This window comes from Carlito syrichta, unplaced genomic scaffold, assembly GCF_000164805.1.
Source record: "Carlito syrichta isolate Samal-C Ts95f unplaced genomic scaffold, Tarsius_syrichta-2.0.1 Scaffold309429, whole genome shotgun sequence".
In the NCBI taxonomy this organism is placed as follows: domain Eukaryota; kingdom Metazoa; phylum Chordata; class Mammalia; order Primates; family Tarsiidae; genus Carlito; species Carlito syrichta.
Window position 1 is genome coordinate 132,609 of NW_007253525.1, and position 6,545 is coordinate 139,153.

A 6,545-nucleotide genomic window follows, 5' to 3' on the forward strand; every position below is an offset into this window, starting at 1 on the left:
CAGCCTGTAATCCCGCGCCTTTGGGAGGCTGAGGTGAGTGGATTGCCTGAGCCCACGGGTTCGAGACCCGCCTGGGCAGCAAGACCTCATCTCTAAAATAAATCAAAAAATCAGCCGGGCGTGGTAGCGCGTGCCTGTAATTCCGGCTACTTGGAAGGCTGAGGCGGAAGGATCGCCGGAGCCCAGTAGGTCGAGGCTGCGGTGGCCGGGAGCGGCCACTGCACTCCAGTCTGGGTGACATAGTGAGACTCCAACTCAAAAAAAAAAAAAAGAAAGGAAGAAAGGAAGAAAGGAAGAAAGGAAGGAAGAAAGAAAGGAAGGAAGAAAGAAAGAAAGGAAGGAAGGAAGAAAGAAAGGAAGAAAGAAAGGAAGAAAGGAAGAAAGGAAGAAAGAAAGAAAGAAAGAAAGGAAGAAAGAAAGAAAGAAAGAAAGAAAGAAAGGAAGAAAGAAAGAAAGAAAGGAAGAAAGAAAGAAAGAAAGAAAGAAAGAAAGAAAGAAAAAAGCAATGGCTAATACAAATGACATGAACTTCCTGACAATCAGCACAGGAGAGCGGAAGGTAAGCTCCAAGATCAGTTATTCTCTTTCCTATGAAGGTTCTGCTGAGGACACCCGACAGTGTGATGACACAGCACATTTCAAAACCTCTTCTCTTCAACTGTTACCCTTCTCTGAGGTGCCTTTGAGAAGATTGAAACCCAGACACTCAAAAATTTAACAGAAACAGAAAGATTAGTGAGACAAAGTTCCTAGAATTCAAAGAATTCTCAGCAATTTCCTTTTTTTCTTTTCTTTTTCTTTCTTCCTTTTCTTTTTTTCTTTTTCTTTTTGGCTTCCAGTTTGCAATAGCATAAAATAAGGTTAAAGAAAAAAAAAGTAACATACTATCCTACTGGAATGTCTTCCAGCCTACCAACTAGTCACCTGGGTGGGGAAACCATAAAACATCTTACGAGTGAGCTCCCATGACTTGAAAACATTTGCTGAAGACACAGGCAGAATCTATGATTTTAACATTTTTCTTTATATTCTGACTTGCCAGCTAAGTCATGGTTTTCACACCTGCTGATCCCTCTGCCTAGAACACCTGTCTTTCTGTTCACACGTGGCTGGCTCCTTCTCTCCTCCATAATTACCTCCATAGAGGAGCTCTCCTGCCCTGTCTATAATAGTAGATCACTCATTCATTCTCAATCGCAGAGGCCCATTTGCTTCCCTCATGGAGCTAAATCTCAGTTGATTAAATGTTTATTTTTCTGCTTATTGTTGTTCCCAGATCATAAGCCCCATGAAAGCAGAGGTCTGCTTTATTTGCCAATGCCTACCAGCAACTTACATAATACCTGGCACATTATAGAGAGAAGTAATAATAATCATGATAATGAATAAAGTATACCAGAAAAAAAGAAGTAACTCAGAACTTCTTGGTCCTTGGCCAGGCTAAAAAAAAAGCAAAAGGAGGCTTAACTTACTAGGCATAGATAGTTTCTTTCTGGCAGAAATTGGGAATGTGATGGATGACATGAAGTAGGGGGTAGGGAGCCAGAGCCTCTGTCTCAGGTATCATCTGTGCTTCCTCCCACCTTCCATAACCAGTTCAGTGTATGTTCTCCACCCTCTGTCCTGGCAAAACTTGCTCTCCAGAAAGAGCAGATAAAAATCCTTCCCTGTGGTATAAGCGACTAAAAACAGTTTAATATGGTAAAGATTTGCCAGGGGATTCTGAATTTAATACAAACCAAAGCCTCAAACATGTATAAATCAATTTCAGCCAGGGGAACTGAGGATAGAAGATATGTAAGGTATTCTTAGAGTCTGGAAAAAAAGCAAATATGTGTTAGGTTGTCTATGGTATCCTCAACGTGTAAAGAAATAACATAATATTATCTATGCTAATCCTATATTTTCCATTATATACATATTTCTTATCATATATACAATGTATATGAGGGAGACCCCCCCAAAAAATGAAATTATTTTTTGGAGGGCAGGCACCTTGCAGTACAGGCTCCCTCCGCTAGGTAAGTGTTCTTAGGAACCCGTTGGCATCAGTGTACCAGGTAGTGTTTGTTGTGAGAGGCTATATTCGGCTTCAGTGAATTTGTTTTTTGGCGATTCTTTCAGTGCATTTGCCCATATCATGAGGGGTTATTTATGAGCTCACCTACCCACACTGTGCTGAATGTTCAGTAGTTTTTGACCAAAGATGGCATGATCCCTGTGTCCCACCCTCCCTATTAACCCAATCTCTCATCCAATGACTTGCTTTTGTTTCCCCAGATGAAAATAGTCCTCAAAGGGAAACGTTCTGCCAATGTGGAAGAGGTGAAACAAGCAAAAAGGCAGAAGCACTAAAAGGCATCAAAATTGATGAGTCCAAAACTGTTTTGAGCAATGGAAAAAGCATCTCAATAGGTGTATTGCATCAAGCTGAGAGTACTTTGAAGGTGACAGAAGTTTCAACATGTGAAGACACTTTTTTTTTGAATTGGAGTCTCTATTGCTGGGGTTGGAGTGCAGTGGCACACTCACAACCACCCCTGCTAGGCTCCAGCAATCCTTCCACCTCAGCCTTCCAAGCAGCTGGAACTACAGGCACACACTACCATGCCTGGCTAATTTTTTTATTTTATTGTAGAGGTGAGGTCTCACCAATTTGCTGGGGCTAATCTCAGACCCTCAGGCTCAGGCGATCCATTCACCTCTACCTTCCAAGGTGCTGGGATTACAGGCTGAGCCACCGAGCCCAGCCCACATTTTTTTTAACAAATAAATTCCATTGGGAGGGGTCACTCCTTATAATGTATATGAGAGAAGTGAATATTTTATTTAATTTATTTTATTGAGTTGGAGTCTCACTTTTGTTGCCCAGACTGGAGTGCAGTGGCACGCTCACGGCCACCGCAGCATCAACCTGCTGGGTTTAAGGTGATTCTTCCGCCTCAGTCTTCCAAGTAGCTGGAACTACAGACGCACGCCACCAGAGAAGTGAATCTTTAAAACTCACACTTTTAGAAGGCTCTGGGGCTGAAAATGGAAGAAAATGGATTCTTCTTGACTAGATGTAAAGAAGGGGCAAGACAAATAGCCTAGAACCCTAGAAAATTTGTCATAAAAGGCTATGGGGTAAGACACAGCAGAGAAATGGGAAGAAAGAAGGGAAGAAGGTAAAGAAAGAGGACAAAAGACCTCTTGATCTTTTAAGACCTAGGTTGAAAATAAACATTTTTGCCTGGGGTGGATGAACCAAGATTTAAAATATGTTTACTTACAAGTAGGAACATCTTTTTTTGTTGTTCATATTGGGGCTTGAAACTGAGGTCTGAATAAAGACATCCTTAACCATGTACTTTGGCTGAAAGAGTTATCTAACCAATATTGATAGGATTCAGATTTCTAAAGAATTCTACTTCTTCTGGGACATACCCTTTTGGTTAAGAAGTGCATGTAAAATCTGGATGTGTGCCCCAACTGGTGGTGAAAGCCCCATTATAATGTTCTATCAATAAGGAACTAAGTCACCCTTAGTCATGTGGATAAAGTCTTCACGCAGTGGCCTGGCCACTTTAGGTAGGAACTTTCATTTCCATGCTGGCCACTCACAGCTAATCAAGTCTTTTGAGTCCTTGCAGATGAAGTTGCTTCCAATCTGTTACCTGCTCCTTCACCTCAGCAGTTCAGTGCTGTGTGTAGTATTTATGCTACTATGTTAACTAAATGTTTGATTCCAACTTAGGAAGATGTAAATAATGCTAGTAACAATTATAGATGCTGGACCTTCAATAAAGTAACTGACTTTTTATGGTTTCCTTCTGCAAGTTACCACTAGAGATTTAAGGGTGATGAAATGAATAGTTGAGTACCAGCAAACATCTTAATGCCAGAAAAAACTTGCTGACACCACAGACATCTAGAGGATCAGACATGACTTCCTTCTACTTGTGGTAGACTTATGAAAATGGCATCAATTTGTACAAAGGGACCTGAGCCCAATGTTCAACTGGCAACTTATATCTGGGTCATGAGTTTCCATGAGTGCCGATGACCACTTTTCTGTGGTCTTTTGCTAGGCTTTGGTTTAAAGAACAAATATAGTGGTAATTATATGCCTTTGTCCCCATCAGTGAGCCTGTCAAGGGAATTTCTCAACTTTTCAATACCTCTGTTCTTAGCTTGAAAGAACAAGTTGATACCTCAGTAAATACTGTCATTTCTTCAAGCATTTGAAATATTTTGAACAGACTACAAAAGCTTTGAATTTTCCGTATCATTTGTAATCATTTCAAATGGACTCTAATGTTTAATTTTTACTGGGGATTTCTACACTGACTGAGAATATTCTCTCTGTAAAGTGGTTTTGAAAATCATGAATACTGGAATTTAATTACACAGACATATTTTTCCAATAAGGGCTTGTTCAGTTTTAGCCATAGATATGCCTCAGGTCAAAACAAGTTGCTCTATGAAAATAAGGTACATAAACAATTTAAAAAAGAAAAACTCCTGGTGTGAGGCTCCAGTGCGAACTAACACATTCATAAAACTCTAGAACATGCACAGTCAGTTCTAGCTGTATACTCTGGTTGAAAACGAACTCTTCTAACTTCTCATTTTGCAGATGAGACACAGAGAGATTGAAAGACTTGTCCAGTCATGAGGTAAGACTGAGCTCTGCACCATGACTTCAAAATAAAACACTGCCTTTTCCTTATGACTCTTTTAAAGTCAAATCTGTTCATTTATCCAATCAATATGAACTTAATGATTACTAGGTGCCAGGCACTGGGAATTGATTGTATAACACAGGCAGAGTTCCTATCTTCATGGAGCTTACATTCAAGTGGGTGAGATAGGCGGACAAATAAATAAATAAAGTAATTACAAATTGGGATATGCACAATGAAGGAAACTACCAAAGGGCCAAGACAGAAAATAACAGGAAGTATCCACTTTACCTACCTAATGGTAGCTCCTGCCTTTCTATTGAAGGGCAATTTATGCTCAGAGACGTGAAGAATAAAAAAGAGATTGTTATGGAAAGAGTTTGGAGAGCTGTAAGAAGATTCCAGGCATTCAGAAGTGCCTTCAATGTTGCTGAGCATAAGACCAGGCTAGACTGTCCTCTGATAAGAGACACACTTATGATGTCCAAGGATGAACCAACTGCCTGACTCCCAGGCATACCTGGTCAACTCCTCTCTCAAGACAATGCTTCTGCTATCCAGAAGAAGGGAGCTTCTCCTGTTACTTAGCATGAGACTTACACTCTCACCCATTTTCTCCCCCACCCATCCATCCTCCACAAAAAGCAAAAGGAAAGAGGCTGAGTTTGCTTAGGTTTCCACTACTAGCTCTGCTCAAGGAATCTTGACTCCCTCCAGATTTAATTGAGAACAGATCTTCCTAGTAGAAAAAAATATATACAACAAAACATAGGACTTAGGAAATTATTCAAATAGTTCCTGAGTTGATGAGAATTCCAATTGCCCTCATCATTTATATTTATAGCATAATAAGCTCGGTTCTCCATATTTTAGACTAAACAGATGTGTAACTGAAAAATGATGCTAAAAAAAATACAGTTGCTTTGAGCCTGCTGATCTGATGACATGGAAAGTCCTGACCACATCTGAGTCCATTGTCCTTTTTCAAATCTGTCCCACTAAAATATTCCAGAGCCCTGATGCTCATCTTTACTTAAACTTTATATTGTACTTTTTGGACACAGATAGGAAAGCTACTTAGAGGCTATATTACTGAGTGATCTATCACAGAAACAAAGAACCGATTATCATATGTTCTCACTCGTAAGCGAACCTTGAACAACTATCATAATATTATAAGAAAGGGATTGGTAGTAGTGGGAGGGAGGGGCACACCTCATCAATGAGGGTACCTGCATAATGAACATTTGTATACCTAACCCTGAATTGTACTCCACATCTTTAAAATAAAAAAAAAATAGGAAAGCTCACTCAAAGTTTCAGGGGGCCCCATTCAGACTTCCCTAGTCAGTCCTCACACACTATAACATTTTGTTGAGAACATGACATATACCCACCCTCTTTATCTGATGTAGTAAATACCTTTACCCCTCAGATGATCTTGGCTTTGACTGTAATGCTTGCCTGAAGCCAGTTGCTCTCCAGCTATTTGGTTCAGCTGGGATGATACTCTAATGAAGCTGGAGTTACAGACTCAGTTCCCCTAGGGACTAATTAGCTTCACACAGGAAAAAAAAAATTATTCCAAATTTTCCTCACAGCCTTAGCCATCTATTTTAGAAATGCATTCACTGGGGAAAGAAGGGCCTTTTACATCATTCTCCCTCTAAATTCTACAGAATTTTTCTTCTCCCCAACGAAGTTTCTTGCAAGAGAGGTTTAAACTCCCAATCTCAGCCACTATATTTCAGAATCACTTCCTAACCGTCTGTATTCTTCCCTCCTCCCAACATCATTGAGATAGTTCCTACTAAGAACACCAGCAATCTGTTAACTGCTCAAGTAAGGACCATTCAGGGCAAATCCATTTCTCCAGGGAGA